Raw genomic sequence first — 19,846 nt, 5'->3', positions numbered from 1 at the left:
AGCCTGGTGTCCTCAGGGGGGGTCCTGGAGCCAATCCCCCATGGGGACCAAGGACCAACTGTACACTCACAGTGGTCACCAATGACCTGAAGGTTCTCAGCTCAGGAAGACATTTTCTGTCTTTTCCTGACTTCTAGGTTGTATCAGCAACTCCTGACCCCTCTCTCCCTCTGGAAACAATCCCTTCCCTTGGGTTTCTGTTTCTCTTTCTCTCTTGTTGGCTGCTCCCTCATCTCCTTAGTTTTCTATCTGCCTTCATCCTCCTTCCACCCACCCCACCCCCTGCCCCAGTTCAGTTCCTAACATTCTTCTCTTTTCCCTCGAGGCCTTTTCCTAGGGCGTCTCCTCCACTCCCAATTATTTCTTTCCAGCCTAGATACTACTTTTGACCTCAACACCCACATAACCAGGGGTTCCTGCCCCCTCCTTCTGTCCTTCTGTGTAGACCTTTATCATAGCACTTCTCTTTTATTTTTTTCTTACAGCAGGTGTTCCATAATTTTTTTTAAATATGAGAACTTACATAAAACAAGGTTGGAGGGTGTTTTGGTAAATTAGGCCAAAGTGATTATGCTATAAACTGTAAAACTCTCCTGGAGAAGAAACTGGATTTAAAGACAGAACAGGCTGGCCTTGGGGCTGATTAAATACTGAGCCAGGAGCAGGAGTCAAACGGAGCTTCCAGGTATCTCAGTGTCATGTGTGCAAAGAGAGAAGGTTGGCCCGCTTCTTTGATCAACGTTCCAGATAATTGCCAGTGTTTCCTTTTATTTCATTTTGTGCTGTGTAAGATAGAGCCAAGGGAGGAAGATCTCCCTGGGCCATTAGTTAACTGCACCCGTTCCACCAGCTTATGAGAACAGAGACCCTGTCTGTTTTGTCCTCAGTGCCTTGCTCAGTGACCAATACATCCTAGCCGTGTAACAAATATGTATCATCTTCTATTGAGCTTCTTCTCTGTACCAGGAACTGTGTATACTACATGCCTTTGCATATATTTTCTCCTTTAATACTCACTAAGATTCTGACACCAGGTTCTGATGCGTGGGGTTTTCACCCAACACCAAGCAATTCTTGGACCCTAGCAGGGTGTTCCCACAATTCATCTCAGTTCTGACACTATGTGGAGACAGTGTCAGATTCAGTAGGTGAAGGGCTTAGTCCTACAAGGCTGTTCCCTGCTTCAGATGCCAATTTCAAGCCCAGATTGTCACCTCTGCTTCTATTGGATCTGCTATGGAACCATGCTCCCCACAACCCACACTTTGGTCTGATGAGTTTCCTAGAGCAGCTTACAGAACTCGGAGAAACATTTCACTCACTAGATGACCAGTTTGTTATAAAGGGGTGTGACTCAAAAGAAACAGGTGGTAGAGATGCGTAGGGCAGGGAATGGGGAAAGGGCACAGAGATTCCAATGTTCTCCCTGAATCCCCAGTGTGTTCACCAACCTGGAAGCTGTCCAAATTCCAACCTTCAGAGTTTTTATAGTGGCCTCATTACTTCAGCATGATTGATTAAATCATTGGCCACCAGCAATTGATTTGACTTCCAGCCCCAATCCCCTCAGGGGTAAGACTGAAAGTTCCAAATTTCCAATCATGTGGTTGCTTCTGGCAATGAGCCTCCACTCTTAAGTGCAGTCCAAAAATCACCTCATTAACATAACAAAAGACACCTTTGTTGCTCTCCTCAGGAAATTCCACAGGTTTTAGGTGCTCTGTGCCAGGAACTGGACAATAACCAAATACAGGTATATTTTATTAAATATCACAGTATCACATGCACCAAAAAAATAAAAAAAGAAAAAGAAAAAGACTCATTTTAAGAGTGAACATGCTAAGGTTTGGAAAAGTTAAGTGTTTTGTTCAAGTTTATATTGCAAGTTAAGTAGCTAAGTTGGGAGTTAAACCTAAATGGGTCTAAACTATACTTCAATTTTTTAAAAATAATAAATTTTCTTAAATGTGGAGAAAAAAACCTACATGGGTCTGATACCAAAGGCTTCCTTTTATTATGATGCTATCTATGTATCTTTCCTATATGTAGTTAAAATTTCCAGGGGATAACATTATGTAATAGGGAAGAAATTTTGTAGTCTATTACAAGTTTTTTTTTAATAGGTTTATTTTACTTTTTTTTTTTTTTAGGTTTTTTTTGGAGGGGGAGGGAGGTAACTAGGTTTATTTATTTACTTTTTTTTTTTTTTAAGAGGAGGTACTGGGGATTGAACCCGGGACCTCATACATGCTAAGCATGCACTCTACCACAATGAGCTATACCCTTCCCCCTTATTACAAGTTAATCACTAAAAGGATGTAGGCTGTAAATTTAAATTATACATAATAGCACATCTTTGGGAACCTTGCCTCCCAGGTAATGAGTATTAAGTGAAAGTACCTTTGTTTAATTCCCAGGAAACATCCTGGCCAGCCCAACTGTGAATGGCTGCAGGCAGAAAGTAATGAACACACCCCTTCCAGAGGCTGACTGGAAGCAGGACTTGATCCCCGCCCCTTCTGGTATAAAGAAGCCTGAGCTGTAACTCGGGAAAGATGCTTCTTGAGGACGGTACTCAGCTGTCTTCTTGGTCTGCTGGCTTTTGGAATAATGTCACTGATTTTCACCCCAATGCCTCACCTCGCAATTGATTGACCTGTCATGAGAAAAGCAGCTTGGACTTGGAAACAAGTTTTGGAGAAGCCAGCCAGGAGTTTTGCTGCTCATGGCCAGCTGGCCCCAGATAGGAGGATTTTTGAGTAAGGCCCTCGCAGCTGCTGGGACCACTTGTCCTGAGGGTCTGCCCTTCAGAATTCCCCCAGGTGGCACTGGCTGCCCCAGCACTTGGCAGTTGGAGAAAGGAATCAACATCTGGGGGCAGATGGATTCCATACAGTAGGATAAGTCACTCCCATGTGTACAGCTGAAAACTTTATTTCCTCTCTGTTTGGGAGGGTTTTTTTGTTTTGTTTTTTTCTCTGAACGAAGCCAATTTGTTTTGTAATTGAGTAGGGTACACTGGTGGAGAGAGGAAATAAGCTGAACTTTTACCCAATTTGTCAACTGGTTGGTTTTTCCTTGGGATGCTAGCATTTGTGTGCACTGTTTGTGTTTTGTTTTTCTGGTATTTAACAACGTGTGGCCACAGTACCTGTTGGGATCTCCACAAGGGGTGTAGGCAGGGTTATCTTGAGACCCAGTACACCATGTCTTGTCACTCTTACTGTGTTAATTATGTCCTTTGCAGTCTCCTGTGTCGTTGGTCTAGATCTGACAGCTCTCCAGGGACTCACATGGCATGGGGGCTGAGATGATGGTTCTTGTGATGTGTAAAACCCCAGGACCAAATTTGAGGGTTTATTTAAGGTTTTTGGTTTGTTCTTTGAGTTTTTCACTTCATTTTGTTTTGGTACCATTTCTTCCTTTACAGACTCATGTCAAATGGAGACAACCAAGAAACCTGTCTGTTCTTGTCCAAAAGTGGGACACTCCCAGGGAGAAGAGAAAGGCTACACTTGGTTCCTAAAGTCACCAAAAGCTCCAGCCCAGGATTCAGTCTGGTTGGTTGCTGCCAAGGCAAAAAGGCATCCTTTTAATGGTTAGAGATGATCAATTGCTATTTATGGTTTTACAGTGGACTTTGAATGGCTCTATAGCTATTCTGTGAAGAAACTGGGGAGAATGATGAAATCCTCTCTGTGCAGGCCTTTGTGCTATTACATCAGGGTGGCACAAAGTCAGACAGTTGTCACCTTGTGGTAAAAGGAAAACTCCGTCCTGTGGGAAGAAGCGAAAGGGAGCGAGGATGAGGCTATGTCACTTTATCCTCCAGCCGAGCTGGCTGTCCCAGGTGCTCCAGCCATTTTGCCAGTATATCCACCCCTTCCACTGCCGCCCGTTCCTATCCAGCCCCCATCCAGACCCTGGGGCTCAGGGAGTGTTCCTACCGGCTCCCCCTCCTTATAGGGACCAATTTGAAAATCTTGTGTTAGTTTCTGAGGCACAGGGACCTGGTCTGGTATTGCCACTTAAGACCCAACAGAAGCCACTCCCAGGGCAGGGCAATTTCCCTTAAGCCATCATCCAGTAGGGAGCCTAAATGCAGATGGCCAGCCAGCTGGGTTTCTCTGGATGCAGAGTCCTTTCTCCACCTCAGACGTGTCTAATTGGAAAGATCACAATCCTCATTATAGGGAGAATCCTCTCCAACTGACAGAATTGTTCACTTCAACTTCTGCTACCCACCACCCTTTGTGAGCAGACACATACGTTCTTCTCAATATGATGCCTACAGGAGATGAGGGTAGAAAGGTCACTGAGAAGGTCAGGGAAGAAGCACACCAGCCCCACCTAACAGACCCACATGCTACACTGAAGCCCACTTGGCAGGACCCACAACTGAACCCAAATGGGACCCCAGTGAGGGAGGAAGGCCCTTATTAGAGCACTACTGAAAGTGCATCTTGGCAGGGCTTTGACAAGGGGAACCAAAGCAAAACAGTTTGAACAAAATTCAAGAAATTCAGGGGTGCGGTGGGGGGAGAAACGAAGACCCCTTTGAATTTTTGGAAAGGATTTATCCAGTCTGCAGACATTTTACTAATGCCAATACCAAGGCCCCTCAAAATAGAAGAATGGTAATCTTGGCCTTTGGGTAGAGTGCCTCAGGTATCAGGAGAAGGCTGCAAAAATGAGATGCTGCATTTGGAATGAACTCTTCTCAATTGGTAGATGTTGCTTTTAAAATGTTCAACAACAGGGGACAAGGACAGGAGAAGGAAGATGCAAAGCAGAATGCCATTTTTCTGGCTGGGGCATCAGATTCCCAAAAGGCAAGTCACCCAACAAGAGGTAAGCCACTCTTGGAGAAGGAGCAACGTGCTTACTATTAGGAGGAACAGCTTCAGAAAAATGATTGCCCTAGACTGAACAGGAAGGAAAAGAAAAGAAAGATGGGCGCCTCTGGTGTGATGAAAAGAGAGGAACACTCTGATGAATGAAGAGGCCCAGGGGTGACCTTGGACTTGAGGTGCCCAGTTCAATTTCCCCACCAGCGCCCTGGATGAAATTGACAGCAGGGAATAAACTGGATTAACTTTCTGATAGATGCAGGAGCAACAGACACTGTGCTAAAGACCAAGGGGGCACGGAAAACATCTCAGTCCATCCCCATCATGGGAGTCTCTGGAGGAGTACAAAATCATTCATTCTTGCGACCTCCAGAATGCCAGCTAGGGGACCTCACCCAGAAACATAGATTCTTATATATGTCAGAGTGTCCAATCCCTCTTGTGAGTCAGGATCTCCTTTGTAGAAAAAAACAAAGAGAGGGCCAAAGAGTGGGGTTTCACTCTTGATCGCACCTCTCCTGGCTGGAAATGGAGCAGATAAGGACCTGTTTTGACCCCTGAGTTACTCTTAGATGCTGTGCAGGAAAGATGTCACCTTAAAATGGATTCAAAAATATATAATAGGGCCTAGCCTACACAAGACCATGCAGAGAGTCACTCAGAATTGTGTGATTTGTGCTAAAAATAACACAGACAGCTGTCAGACCTCCCCAGGTGCAGGGGTGGGGGGACTCAACACAGAGGAACCTGGCCCAAGTACTGGTAAATAGACTTTGCTCAAATGCCTCGAGCTGCAGGCAATTCCAGATGCCTGCTAGTGTTGGCTCCCACCCAGCCTGGAAAGGTGTCCACATATCCCACCCAGACAGGAAAAGCCTCCCAGATGGTGAAAGTCCTCCTTAAGGAAGTTAGGCCCTGATTTGATTGCACTGCAAACTACCTAATTCTGATGTGTTTTTCATTGAAAGAGCAATTTCTAAGAATGGGCCCATGAGAGGAAAACACATTTTTATCCTAGAAGAGTGAAACTGGAGAGCCTCCTAGGTCATTTCCTCTTTAAATGATCTCCTCCCTACCTTAAAAAAAAAAAAAAAAGAAAGAAAAACAAAAACAAAAAAACCCTGTTGTTTAATGTCCCAGAAAGTTTTTTTTTTTTTTAAACAAGCAGTTTGTCCCTTTTTCCTAAGCACAAGGCCAAAAATAGGAATTATTTGGCTTTCTCTTCTGAGGCAGATCAGTGTAAGCCCAGCCTGAAAAACTCCTCCTTGCCCATTAACTGAGGGAGCTGTCATGGAGGAATTCTGGGAGTCGTGATACACATTTCTACACAGACCGTCCAAATGGGAAACAAAGCGTGACCTGGTTTCCTTCAGAACCAGACCACACTTCTTTTTCTGTCCCTTTAGGGATGAGGCAGGGAAAACAGCTTCAGACCAACACTGCTATCTTCTTGATGCTGTCAACTTGAGTCACCCAACTTGGTCAGCTATTGGGTATAATCTGATTTTGTACATATTTTGCATCTTGATTGAGTAAAAACAGGTTGCTTATCAAGACATTTACTAATAACAGCTCATCTTTGGGTGCTTCCCATGCGCCTGGCTCTCCTGCCGAGCCCTGCGTGTGCTGTCTCATTCTCACACTTACTGACAATATTAAACCCAAGCAGTGGGACTAAGCCATCACTCTTGACCATGGGGCTCTAAACTTACAACTCAGTTATGGATCCAGGACAAGAACCTACAAATGCATTTTTAAAATTTTTTAAATTGAAGTATAGTTGATGGACAGTAATATATAAGTTACAGATGTACCATATAGTGGTACACAATATTTAAAGGTTATAATCCTTTTGTCGCTATAAAATATTGGCTGCATTCCTCATGCTGTACAATATGCCCTTGTAGCTTATTTTATATTGAGTAGTTTGCACCACTAACTCCCCTTCCCCTACATTGCCCCCACTGCACGCCTTCCCTCTCCCCCCTGGTAACCACTAGTTTGTTCTCTATATCTGTGAGTCTGCTTCTTTTTTGTTATATTCACTGATTTGTAATTTTTAGAGTCCACGTATATGTGATATCAACAGTATTTGTCTTTCTGTCCCACTTATTTCACTAAGCACAAAACCCCCCAAATCCATCCATGTTGTTGTAAATGGTAAAGAAAAACCTACAAATGTTTACTAACACCAGTTGGTATGTGATTTATGCCAAATAAATGGAATGAACCACTATTTATATGGAGTCCAGAAAAGGGATGTTTTCAGCGCAGTGGAGACCAAAGACCAGAACGCAGGACTGGAGGGAAGGCTGGTGTTGACTAGAGTGGAGGTACTGATGCCTGTCCTCTGTGGACAGAGGAACAGTATTGAAACTATCTTTGGCAGACTAGGAGGGAGGTCATTTTTTCTAGAAACACTTTACGTTGTTCTTTACGTTTGAAATGAGCTCAAAGAACAGACATTCAATCCCAGAAAATGTGTGTAGAGAAGCCCGTCAGTTTGCTGTTTGAAATCTCTCTAATTCTCCCCTTTCTTGCCACAAAAGGGTCAGGTTCTTGGATTTCAGGACCCTTCCACCAGGGCCATGAGTTTTCCAGGCTGTCAGTTTCTAGTGAAGGAAAGCCCAGAATAAATGTGACTGATTATATTTTGAAGAAGGATGAAAAGGTCTCCCTACCCCCCCTTAAAATTGTCATGACCTCTCTGCAATTTTGGGCAGATCTTTCAGGAAATATTAAGTGAGGCTGAAAATTCAGAGATCCCAGTCACTTTCTGGGCTACTTTAAAACATCCACAGTATTATGAATACAGTCTAAAAGATCATGGAACCATTGATTCCACTTGTGTTAGTAAATACAGCAGCTGCCTAGAATCAGAATGAAGAAAAATAATCAACTGAGAAAAAAGGATGAATTTTTATGGGAGCTAAAATGTCTTATGTGATATATTTTAATAGCTGCTAAGCACCTCACCCCACACAAATATTGACTTCAAAGAAGACGTCACAGCATTAAAATTTGTTTTTACTTCCTCCTCGGTGTCCTACACAGAATATAAGACTTAACTCAAGGACAGCTGAATAAAAAGTTTACCACTTAACACAGCAACTACCCAGCCTGAGCTGCAAATAAGCACTTCCTCTGGGGGTGCATGGATAGCCTGCCTTCGGAGGACAGATTTGGAACAAAAGAAAAGGAAGTGGTGAAGACAACTTCAACCTCAGATGTAGCAACAGTGTGTAACCAACATGGAAACTTGAAGGGGTCTTGTATTTTACACAATATATCGCTCTTTGCTTTTCTGGGTCCATTTCAACAAGAATTACAGACAATTCACGTGAGAGATTTCTCTCACACCTAAATTCAAGCCTATGCCAATTGCACCCTGCTTCTTATCTCACCATTGATGGAATTCTTTGCCAGTCACTAAACTGCGACAAAGTGTGTCCTGTATTGAAATAACATGTTAGCATTTCATAAATGAGTCCCAAATATTCACAAACTATTTTCAGACATTGTTATTTATGAAACTGTTAAAAACTCATTACTCTTGCTGTCCCTTTCATGCGTTGAGTAGAAAATACAGTTTATTTCATGGCCCAGGGATACTGGTAATTTTGGAAGATATTTGCATTTAAGATGCATCACATAATGGGCATCAGTTTGTTTATTTAACATTATGTTTATGCACTTATCTGTTGGTAGTAATTCTAGTTGGTTCTTTTAAAGGGCTGTGTAGAGGGAACATATTTTGTGTTTATTTGATGAATATAGTTGAAGTGTCTTATGCTTAGAACTGAGAATGGAGTCATCCCAGGAAAAATCTTAGTTGGACATTTACTGTCTTTCCATTAAACTGAACCAGGAGGGAAACAGGACTGACCCCAGGACAAAAATTACCCTGAGTCCTTTCCCTCCGTAAAGTGTCTGACTTCCCATTCCGTGTGGAATTGATGGAGAACATGTTAGAACTGACATGTCCACATCACTGACAGAAAAAGAAACATCTTTCTGCACCCGAGGCCCCTGAGTGTGAGAACAACACCTAGTCCCTCTGGTTCTTATACACACTTTTTTTCCTACCAGTTAACTTCAAATGACACATCCTTGTGTGCGTGTGTGTATGCGTATGTGTGTGTGCACACGAGATGCCAGCCCTGTCCTTCGGAGGGGCAGAATGATCCTAATTTCCCTCTCCATGGGTCTGCTGTCTTATTTTTCAGAAGCTCTTGCCTGAGACTGGGTTTGAGCAGCAGCCAGAGTATGGGAAGGGGTTATGCTGACTAGTGCACAGCTATCTTAAAAACAGTCCGGGGTGAGGTGGACAGTGCTGGGCAGAACTGGTAGGAACCCCCAGTCTCGGCAGCCTGAGTCCCCTGTTCCTGGTGCCCTGGTTGTCTTCCTTGGTTCCTGACCCTCAGAACCTGATCCCTCTCTGTCCTGGATCATGGCCTGCAGCCATCACCTTGGACATCCTTAGGCTTCTTTGTCCATGTTATTATTTTGATTTGCTAAGTAGGTCAAACCTGGCAATAACAGAGTGAATCGTAAATATTAAAACTGAATTATACAAATGACCCTAGACCTCTTTTTTTCCCCACCTGTCACATCCAGTTATCACCACGTCCTCCCAGTTCTACTTCCTGAGCGAGTGCGGGATCTGTCCCCTCCTCCCCCAGGGCTGCACTGTCACCATCACCTCACCTTAGGATCTTGGGGCCCTTTACTTGGGTAACTGCTCAGGGTACATCCGGCAGTCTCTGTCTGCGGCCCCTCCAGCCCCTCCTCCCCAGAATGCCAAAGGATGGATGCTCTGAAGCAGAACCACAATCACAGCTGTGCCCTGATAGGATACAGAGCTCTTCCTTGTTTTCCCATACCTTGGGAAGGATGTCAGCACAGCTGGCTGGGCCCTTCAACCTCTTTCCAGTATCCCAGCCCCGCCCTGCCCTGTCAGCCCCCCAGCCACACCCACACAAATCACCACCTGCCTGGGCTCCTGTCCACACAGGCTCTGAGCTCTTTTTTCAGTAGGTCGCTTGCTCTTCTGTATGTGATATTCCCTGAGCCCTGGGACCCCTGCTCCCCGGAGTGGCGGGGGGGGATGTGCCTAGCTGCTGTAACTGTCAGGAATTCTGAGGAAAACACAGGCCACCATCAAAATCTCACCAGAAAGTGATGGTGTTATTGTTTCAAGCAAGGAAAAGAATAAAAATAAGGTGTTCAAAGACTTGAGTGTTTGAATTCTAGCCTCAAAAATAGTTTTCTGCTCAAACAAGTGACTGCTGTAATACCTCTCTGGCTGGTTCTCACCCCTGGAAGTACCTCTCTGAGCCCCTAATAACTACAAGATAACAATGAGTAAGAATTTTTTTCTTCCTGTCCTCAATCAACTTGGGTTTTACATGCACAGTGAGGCTACAGTCCCAGCTTTTATGTGGCCAGAATGAATTCAGGATGGACAGATCTTCTCCCTAGATATATAATCAGTTGATATCCACACAATCAATCAGATTGAAGGGCAGAAGAAGGGACAAAGGGTGATGTTCGGAGGCATGATGTTGAGGAAATGTCTATGTGACAAGGCAGATAGATACTCTGGCATTTCCATCTCTCACCTTCTGAAGGATTTGATTTCAGTACCTCCTTTGCCTTCAACCCTATCTCTCAATTTAGATGGAAGCAATGAAGAGATGGAAAGATCAAACAAATAGATCTTTGTGAAATGACAAAGAAGAAGCAGAGGAACAGTGGGGTCTTGGGGTGGGAGGAGGGGGCAGAGACTGGCTTGCCTTCGTGGCTGGTGGGGTTGTGTGGTGGGGTGGTTAAAGAAGAGATGTGGCAGCTCACAGGAGTTGGAGGAGGTCTGCCTACCTCCCCATCATCCCCTAGTCCCAGCCCGTGGTGATGGACTGCTCTTTAAATACAAGAGCGTTCAATTTAGAGAATCTTCTGCTGACATAGCAGAGTGACTCTGGAACCAGACAGCTCAGTGGGTCCTGGCACATCCATCTCCCAGCTACGTGATCCTGGACCAGTTTCTTAACCTTCCTGAACCTCAGTCTCCTTGTCTTTAAGATGGACATTTAAATTGCACCAACTTCCCAGGATTGCTCCGAGGATATAGATGAGTTAAGATAAACATAAAGTATGCGGGAGATTAAGTTTCAACAAATGTTAGATATTATTAAGTTAAGCCAGTTGCTTAATTGTCTTGTGCCTTGGTTTTTCAATGTGTAAACTTGAAAGGTCATTAAAAAAAATTAAGAATATTGTGAAAAAGCTGGAAAAATATGAACTAGCATGTCAACTTGGGAGACATATTTAGAAAGACTTCATTAACAAACAAGAAAAAAAAAAAAACCTGTCCACACTTAGTCTTATTTCTTTTAAACACTTCTCCCTAAGGTATCATTAATTCTAGCTGCTCAGCACATCAGCAGGCAGACAAGAAAACTATCTGCCTTGAGGGGATAAAAATGGAATTTCTTCATCGACTCTCCAAGTCCCTGTGAAATTCCAGTCCAGATGAGGCTGAGTTTCTGTTCTTTTGGGCAAACTGTCTGAAAATGTAGAAATTAAAAAATTAACTAGAATTTGTTAAGTATAGACGGTCCCCAAGTAAAGATGGTTTGACTTTACCATGGTGCAAAAGCGACCCAAATTCAGTAGAAACCATACTTCAAATTTTGAATTGTGACCTTTTCCAGGGCTAGTGGTACATGATCCAATCTGCTTTCAGGAGGCTGGGCAGTGGCCACAGCTCCCAGTCAGCCATGTGATCACGAGGGTGAACAGCCGATACATTTACAATAATTCTGGACCCAGACAACCATTCTGTTTTTCACTGTCAGTGCAGCGATCAATACGTTACATGAGATTTTCAACACTTTATTATAAAACAGGCTTTGTATTAGATGATTTTGCCCAACTGTTGGCTAAAATTTGTTCTCAGCGTGTTTAAGGTAGGCTAGATTAAATGCATTTTCAACTTAATGGTACTTTCAATTTATGATGGATTTATTGGAAAATGACTCCATTGTAAGTCGAGGAATTCTGTACATTTTACGTGCCAGATAATGGATTAGCTGCATTTCATGTCCACTGACAGGAACCTCGTGAGTAGAGCTATGGTTATCTCATCTTACAGAGCAAAGACCAAGGTGCAGAGAAAGCTGAGTAAATAGTCAGGTCTGTCTGACTCCAGACCCTATTGGCTCAACCACTGTATTATTCTACCTTGTTTGATCCCAAGCTTACTGGATAATGTTATTTTTCACCAAGTAAGTGTGTTGGGAGGGGCAAATTTTCCCCTCTACCCTTCTTGAGTTCTTGTGGCTAGATTAATAATACAATTGACACAAGACAGATTAACAGGAGAAAAAACAACAAATTTTCATTCACACACAAGGAGGACTCATAAAAATAGGACCTAAGAAGTGGTCAAAGCAGACAGATTTATACTTCTTAGACAAACAATAAATTTATGAAGAACTGCTGACACAAAGAAACTTAGGTTTTAGGTGTTCAGTCAATAAAGAATCCAAACATTTTGGTCTTGGGGTCCTAAATAAAAGAAGTTTGTTTATACAAGCTTCTCAGCCTGAATCTCCTATCTTTACATCCAGATGCAGGGAGAGCACCTTTCTTATGGGAGGTTTATTTCCTGCTTTCAGGGAAACAGGAAGGAAGGTCACAGTGCCCCTCTTGCTTTGGTCATTTCGTAAGTAACTTTAATTCAAAGTAATCAATATGCTATTGTGGCATATTTTGGAGTGGGCCACCCTAAGTTCCAACAAGTGCAACATTTAACATGACTAATGTTGAAATATTTTTCAGTTATCAAATCCATATTCTTAGAAACATTTACAGATTTACTAAAATGTGTCTTCCTGGGAAGGCCTGTCATTCTGAGATGACATCTTTCCTCCATTTGTGGATTAATTGCCCTTCTGAAAATTAAATAATGGTCTCAGGCTGCACTATAGTCTGAGGGTTTCTGTCCCTTCAAAATTCCTATATTAAAATCCTAATCCCAACAGAATGCTCTCAGGAAGTGGGACCTCTGGGAGTGATGAGGTCGTGAGGGTGGAGCCCACATGAATGGGATTAGTGCCCTCATAAAAGAGGCCCCACCTCCAAATACCATCACATTAGGGGTTAAGTTCCAACATGTGAATCTTAAGAGGAAACAACCATTCAGTTCATAACATGGCCGTTAATAGATGGTAAATTTTCCTTCTTTTTGAAGAGCAAAACACAACCGAAAAAATAACTTCTCATGGATCTCGCCAATGATTTATTTTAATTGATAGACTAGAAAACTTGAGAACATTGCAGACTGCTTTGCAGAATCTTCACTAGTTATATAGGCTGAAGACCTTGTCTCTCTAACATTGCTCTGCTTTCTGGAATTGCAAGAACTTATGCAGTCATCTTATTAAAAATCATGCTCATAATTTGATTTGAATAAGCAAGTAAAGAAGATGTTTTTAAGTTAATTAAGGAAACTAATGATGGACTGACTCATATGATACCAATGAATTATTGTTACTTTATAAGGCATGATAATAGCATTGCTGATATTTTTAGAGACAGATACTGACATATGTAGATATAAAATGAGACACCCAGGGAGTTCCCTTCAAAATACTTCAGCAAATTGAAAAAGTTAAAAAAAAAAAAAAAAAAAAAAGGAAGAGATGAAGCCAATACAACAGTCTTGATAATGTTTAATCAGGTTGATAGGGACATTTATAGTTATTTGAAATTTTTCATAATAAAGATGTATGCAATCATATGTAATATTCAAATCCTTTTGTCAAAGACCAGTCTGTTCTTTCTATCATTAACTATGTAGACTTGAATGATTTCCTCTTCTATAAAAATGTAGTTAGAATATCCAGTTTGCAGGTTGTTTGGGGGGTTAAATGAGATGCCTGGCCCAAAAGAGGTCATCAGTCAATGTTACTGCCCTACCCTCCAAATTGTCTCCCCCTCCCCCACACAGTGTACAAATTCAGAGCTGTAAACTTATATTTAGGTAGTAGTTATTCACATTTTACCAAATGAGATACCATGGAGTCTTAAAAACAACACACTTTTCTAGTGCAACTGTATGACTTCACTTACAACAAAACATAAAGACAACTTTTCAGAAACATAATTTGTATGAATTTAAGATATAGTCAGAACAAGAAATGACAATCACTTGACATGGTGGTTGTAAAAGTGTTGCTTAGAAATGAAATTTTTTTAGAAATTCTAAATCCTCTCAAAATTCTATTTTATTAAAATTTTTGTAATAATTATATTTCATTAGTTAATGTTTATGCAGTTAAGTTATAGCTTATTATACGGTACTGGAAAAATCCTTCAGCTTAGATACATTAAGTTGCTTAAATTTCTTTTTAATTTAATGTAATTTTATGGAACACTTTTGAAATTATAAATGATGTTGAAAATCTAGCAACTTTTTTCTGTAGCAAAAAAAAAATTGGTTTCTCTATTATTGTAAGTCATTATTAGTAATTTTCATAGGTATATTTACTCTTTATTGGTGCAATATACTAAGGTTCTTAATGAAATAAGAAAGAATAATGTCTAAATTCAAGAAGACATCTTCAGAGGGTTTGATGAATCAAAGTTGCAAGGAACATGTTAAGAAGAAAACTGATCCAGAAGGTATATTTTTCCCTAGCTTATTTCTCAGATCACCCTATTATTGATTTTGAGTGTAAATTCGGTGCTACAAAAGGTACTCATTTTTGGAAATTTCTCAAAAGAGCAAATGTGTTTCCTGCGCTTTTTGCCACATGGATATTTTTTAAATTTTCAATTAAGACCTAACATTTATCATCTTCACTGGCACACTCATGTACCCAGACCCTTTTAAAGGCCATTGGAAAAATTTCATAAGTTAAACCCTGTCAAAAATAACCTATCAAGCCGATGACAAAAGGAACCTTTGCTTTGAAGCTTGGAACAAAAAAATTGCCTTTCACTCTGAAAAATCATCTGCCTTTAGGATCTGTTTCATGTTTCTTCAAACGTTTCATGTCAACCTTTTCCCAGAGCAAAATTTGAGATGAAGTTGAGTAATTTATTGTCAGCTTTAAACATACTGTATTTATTCTTCCCTTTGAGACCTTTCTTTCTCTGAGGTCCTCAGAAGCATTGAGATCACTGTGAATTGACTCTTCCGGTGGATGCTGGGAAAGGGGGCAGGATTGGAAGAAAGGGAGGAGGTGAAAGGAATACAAGGTAGGAGACCAATAATGGGGAAGTGGAAGGTAGCATTTCTGGACCTGAAAATAGGTCAACCCAGAAGTGAACACAACAAATATCAACAGCGGGTATGATCCTTGCATAGCTTCATGAAACCAAACCAAGTCCAATAGTCTGTTTCAAAGAAGAGAGGAAAGGGCCTATATGTTGGGTGTCCTGAACTGTGGTCATTAGGCTCTTTCCATGTTTATCTTATGTCCTCCTCATGACAATGCCATGAAATAGCCACCTCTTTCCCAATATACAGATCAGAGGCTGACACTCAGGAAAATTATGAAATAGCTCTCAAGTGACCTTTGTGCCACAGTGGAACTCCTGTCAGTGAATTCTAAAGCCTGTGATTCTCCCCCAATAGAAATCATCTTGCTAGAACATCAAAGTCCACTTCTCTCTATGGCCTGTTATTTTACTCAATTATGGTCCCAAATCAATCAACAGCATATGATAGAACCTGATGTAAGGAAATCCTGGGAGTTGAAGTCCTTTAAGCCATCAGTTAAAGAAAATCAGTGAGGCAATGCATCCAAATGGGGCAGAGACAAAAATCAGTAACTAGTTTAAATGACCCATTTATTATCTGAATTCTTGGTTCTACTTTTTTTTGAAGTACCATCAGTTACAATGTAGCAATTTCTGGTGTACAGCATGAAGTCCCAGTCATGCATATACATATATATATTTGTTTTCATTTTTTTAAATTAAAGATTATTATAAGATTGAACATAGTTCCTTGTGCTATTCAGAAGAAACTTTTTTTTTTAAATCTGTTTTTATATATACTGGCTAACATTTGTAAATCTCAAGCTCCCAGATTTATCCCTTCCCACCTCTTTCCCTGGTAACCATTAAGATTTTTTTTTTAGTTGCAGTATAGTCAGTTTAAAATGTTGTGTCAATTTTTGGTATACATCACAATGCTTCAGTCATACAGGAATATACATATATTCATTTTCATATTCTTTTTCACCATTAGTTACTACAAAACATTGAATATAGTTCCCTGTGCTATACAGTATAAACTTGTTGTTTATTGGATTTTGTGAGAATCCTCCTGTATTTTGAAGTAAGAGATCTCTTCCCCAGAGTTCAGTAGGTGTTCTGTGTGATTCAGTGGGTTTGTAGATGTAATTCTTGATGTGTTTGTGGAAAAGGGTGAGCTTTGAGTCTCTCTAGGCTGCCATATTGGTTCAACCCCTCATAAGATTGTGTACTATGTCTGTGAGTCTGTTTTGTAAATGAGTTCATTGTGTCCCTTTACTTTTTTTTTTATTAGATTCCACATATAAGTGATATATGGTATTTTTCTTTCTCTTTCTGGCTTACTTCACTTAGAATGATGAGCTCCATGTCCATCCATGTTGCTGCAAGTAGCATTATTTTATTCTTTTTTATGGCTGAGTAGTATTCCATTGTATAAATATACCATAAATTCTTTATCCAGTCATCTGTCAATAAATGGACATTTAGGTTTCTTCCGTGTCTTGGCTATTGTATATAGTGCTGCTATGAATACTGGGGTACGTGTATCTTTTCAATAAGAGTTCCCTCTGGATATATACCCAGAAGTGGGATTGCTGGATCATATAGTAAGTCTATTTTTAGTTTTTTGAGAACTATCCATACTGTTTTCCATAATGGTTGCACCAAACTACATTCCTCTGAGCAGTGTAGGAGGGTTCCCTTTTCTCTACACCCTTTCCAGCATTTATCATTCATGGACTTTTGAATGATGGCCATTCTGAATGGTGTGAGGTGATACCTCATTATAGTTTTGATTTGCATTCCTCTGATAATTAGTGATATTAAGCATTTTTTCATGTGTCTATTGGCCATATGTACGTCCTCATTGGAGAATTTCTTGTTTAGGTCTTCTGCCCATTTTTGGATTGGGTTATTTTTGTTGTTGTTGTCATTAAGTTGTATGAGCTGTTTATATTCTGGAAATTAAGCCTTTGTCAGTTGCATCATTTGCAAATATTTTCTCCCATTCTTTAGGTTGTCGGTTTGTTTTGCTTATGGTTTCCTTTGCTGTGTGAAAGCATGTAAGTTTAATTAGGTCCCGTTTGTTTATTTTTGGTCTTATTTCTACTGCCTGGGTAGACTGCCCTAGGAGAAAATTGCCAAGATTTATATCGGAGAATGTTTTACCTATGTTTTCTTCTAGGAGATTTATCATGTTTTGTCTTATATTTAAGTCTTTAAACCATTTTGAGTTTATTTTTGTGTAGAGAGTGAGGGAGTGTTCTAACTTCATTGATTTACATGCTGCTGCCCAGTTTTCCCAACACCATCAATTCTTGGCTCTTTGTCTTTGTTTGGATCATAGGACCCTTTGAGATTCTAATGACAGCTATGAAATTGTACATTCACACCACCTTTCAGAGTGTTTAAGGACCACCACTCAAATTTATTTGGGTTAATAAACCCTACTCTATATTATTCAGAGTACAAAATGCATTTAAATGTGACAATGTTTATGCATATAAATTAAGGACTTTTCAGAGACTTTGATGTCCTCTGCAAAACAAATCACCTGAAAGTTGACTATTGGTAATTGTATAACTTTTGAATGGACCATTGGTGATTTGCATAATTTTGGACCCATCAGTGTCCAGTGTTACTTGGGGATTGGACCATAAGTCCATTCATCTTAAGGAAACTTTATTAGAAGGGGGTCATGTTAGAAGACTGTTGCTGGCATGTCAAAACAGTAAAAAGATCACACCCTTCAAAGGTCTGGGGGAATATACCGGAGAGTGAATGCAAATTCAGTTGTTAATTTCATTTTCACCTGTTAGATGAAGTGACATCCTAGTTATTTCATGTAAATTGGTACATGACAGGGCAGGCCCGGAACAAGCGTCTGAAGCCTGACAGCCTACCCACCCCTGCCCTCCCCAGCGCTGAATGCACTAGTTGGCCTCCTAAAGAAGAAAGTTGTGAGAGGGATAGGAACTTCACCACCCACCACCTCCTCTTGTCCCCGAAAAGTCAGAAGCAGCAAAAAAAAAAAAAAAAAAAAAAAATAGCACAGGAGAAGAGTAAAGCAACAGACTGAGACAACAAAACAGCCACCCCGAGAACTTAAAAAAATGTGTGTGTGTGTGTGTGTGTGTGTATGGGAGTCAATAAAGTGGAGGGTATTAGTCAGCTCTACAGGCATTGTACACATTCTTAGGTTAGAGAAACTGCAAAAAAAACTGGTTTACAAACACACCACTTTAGGAAAGTGAAACTGGCAAGTTAGTTTCTTTTTAGTCACTGTTATTTACTTAGCTTTCCATATCTTTATGCAAAGCATCTATTATTTAATAGACCACTAGCGAGTGGTTTCTAGCTTTGGCTCCACCACCAACTTACTGTGAAAAGTCAAGAATTGCTCTTACACGCAAAGGGAACTAAGCTCTTCCCGTTTTTCTAGTGTTCTAAGAGTCTGTAATGCAGTGCAGATACATATGGAAAATTTTCCAGTGGTGCAACAAAAACAGGAAATAGGAAACTGCTGGACCAATTAAGATGAGGATAATTCTTTGCCCCTCCCTGCCCGGAGGAAGGGGACCACTAGAAGTTGGTCTGACAGGGGGAAAACAGTTGGATGTTTGGATGGATAATTTTCTTTCCCTTCAAAGCCTTGAGACGTGGCCAGATGTAGACAAATTCTCAAAGTAGGCAGTTTATTCCTGGCACCATGCTACTCTCTCCTTCGAGGCTGACCAGACCTCTGAACTGCTTAACGCCTCAGAATTCTTCCATACTCCCAGCAAACTTGGTATCCTTTATTTTTTAGATACTTTAAGAAAAGCAACCTTATTGCGCCAGTTTACACTAAGATATGAATGACTAAGAATCTTTTAACACTCAAAGGCATTTGCATTTTTTAAACAATATCCTGCAGAGAGAGAGAGAGAGAAAGAGATTGAGAGGGAGAGAGCCCGCTTTTCAACAGGTAGGATGTTGGGGAAATTAAAATGAGATTTTTTTTTTTAAGCCTTTAGTTTGAGATATCTGAGCATGTGAATGTGCCAAATACGCTGAAGTCAATTCTTATACCTGTTTTATACAGTCCCTTTTCCTCCTCCTTTTCCAAAACTGGAGAAGCTCTAAATGCTCCTTGCTGACCCCCTCCCTGCTGCATGACAGCTTTTATGGGAATAGGTGAGGCACCAGCATGGACATAAAGAATAAACATTTGCAACTGTCTGTTATTTAGAAGTTGGGGACTGTTTCTGAGCATTCTAAAATTCCACTCCTAAAATTGTGTCTAGTAACTCCTTTCTCAAATATCATATTACTGTTTAAAAAGCAAATCAAGAAATGCAAAGCATCCTCTTTGAATCATTTTGTTTTTATACGGTTTCTGATCTTTTGAAAAAAAAAAAAAAGGTGGAGGAGAAAAAGACACAAGTTAAAAGAGATCCCTAATACTTGATTAGTTAAGAATCACCAAGCACACACTTTAGGAAACCACCTATATTGCCATGGTTTTATGTCCCTTTAAGCTTTTTAAAAAGTGATTTGAAAGTAATGAAAACAGGATCTGCAATTTTCTAAAAATTCCCTAATATTGAAAAATATATGTGTATATATACACCCCCACATATATGTGGAAAGTATATGTGTATGTGAATACATACATGTGCGTAAGTATCTGTATACATATATATGCATTTGAGTGTGTATACTTATGCAGACATACGTTCATATAT

General features: G+C 40.6%; 1 long non-coding RNA gene across 1 annotated transcript in view; it reads left to right on the top strand.

Moving 5' to 3' along the window:
• The window catches only part of LOC116661505, a 45,586-nt gene extending 42,531 nt beyond the window's left edge, over window positions 1-3,055 (top strand). Inside the window, exon 2 of the long non-coding RNA XR_004317386.1 lies at window positions 2,418-3,055. This is a non-coding gene — a long non-coding RNA (uncharacterized LOC116661505). The remainder of the gene's footprint in view (window positions 1-2,417) is intronic.
• The last annotated feature ends 16,791 nt before the right edge of the window (window positions 3,056-19,846 follow it).

Source organism: Camelus ferus, chromosome 35 (assembly GCF_009834535.1).
Source record: "Camelus ferus isolate YT-003-E chromosome 35, BCGSAC_Cfer_1.0, whole genome shotgun sequence".
Lineage (NCBI taxonomy): Eukaryota > Metazoa > Chordata > Mammalia > Artiodactyla > Camelidae > Camelus > Camelus ferus.
Note: the sequence above shows the minus strand (reverse complement) of the source record. Positions and strands in the feature narration are given on the sequence as shown.